This window comes from Zingiber officinale, chromosome 8B (assembly GCF_018446385.1).
Source record: "Zingiber officinale cultivar Zhangliang chromosome 8B, Zo_v1.1, whole genome shotgun sequence".
Classification (NCBI taxonomy): Eukaryota; Viridiplantae; Streptophyta; class Magnoliopsida; order Zingiberales; family Zingiberaceae; genus Zingiber; species Zingiber officinale.
This window is the reverse complement of record NC_056001.1, coordinates 65,776,585-65,777,744: the sequence shown is the minus strand read 5'-3', so window position 1 is coordinate 65,777,744 and position 1,160 is coordinate 65,776,585. Positions and strand designations below refer to the sequence as shown.

General features: G+C 34.3%; 1 non-coding gene across 1 annotated transcript; it reads right to left on the bottom strand.

The window, feature by feature from the left end:
- Window positions 1-459: 459 nt before the first annotated feature.
- LOC122018229 lies at window positions 460-565 on the bottom strand. The gene has a single exon (XR_006121658.1). It is a non-coding gene; the product is annotated as a small nucleolar RNA R71 (small nucleolar RNA).
- Between the last annotated feature and the right edge of the window lie 595 nt (window positions 566-1,160).

Genomic DNA, 1,160 nt, shown 5'->3' with positions numbered 1-1,160 from the left:
TTGCTTTTCATATTGCATTTTATTTCTTGTCTTTGATTCTTTAAATTCTTCTAATAATTTTTTCTTGAATATCCATGAGCACTAACATGTCAAGAAGACCTATGATAAATTTTTCTACACCATTTTCTGCAAGATTTTTATCTCCCATTGTGCAACCTCAAATTGAAGCAGAAAGTTTCCAACTAGACCCAGAGTTAATTTCCATGATACAAGGTCACAAATTTGAAGGAGAAGTATCAAAAAGTCCTTATCTGCATCTTGAAATATTTTTAGAGATTTGTGATATGATGAAATGTGAAGGAGTGTCAGCAGATGTAGTTCGATTGATGACATTTCCTTTCAGTATCAAGGATAAAGGAAGGACTTGGTTATATTCTCTCCATCCTCAAAGTATCACAAGTTGGGAGCAATTGGAGAAGCAATTTCTGAATCATTTTTTCCCTCTAAGCAGAACAGTATATATGAGGAATTGCATAACAAATTTTGCTCAGGCATATAGAGAATCATTATTTGAAGCATGGGATAGATTCAAGAATCTTCAAAGATAGTGCCCTCATCATGGTTTTGAAAAATGGTTGATTCTGCACATATTCTATGGGGGAATTTCTTTCTCAGACAAGAGTTTATTGGATTCATCAGTTGAAGGATCTTTTATGGACAAAAGTGTAGATGAAGCATATATGTTAATTGATCAAGTGACATTAAACCTCTATGAATGGTCGAATATAAGTTGGATGAAATTTCCCTCAAACATTCATGAAGTGCAAGCCATAAATGCTATAGAGTCTGTCAAACAAATTGTAACTCAACCATCTATGAGTCTTGAGAGTCACAAGTCACAGAACGGAGAGTTTAAACATTTGGGGGCAAAGATTGAAAGTATTGTTTCAAAATGGTTTAAAGAAGATCTTCCTCTTTCGCAGACAAGATCTAGTGAAAAGTGTGATGATATTGGGTTATTGATCACACCAACACTAGATAAGCAAGTTGGACCTCCTCCAAAAGCTCAAAAGGAATTTGGGAAAAAGGAAGTTAAATCTTTCCCAGAACCTTCACTAAGGGTTCCTTTTTTACAAAGGTTAGTTGGGGTCAATGAAAATAAAGATTTTGGCAAATCCTGTGACACTAATATGGTTGAGTGCAGATTTTTGAATGTATAT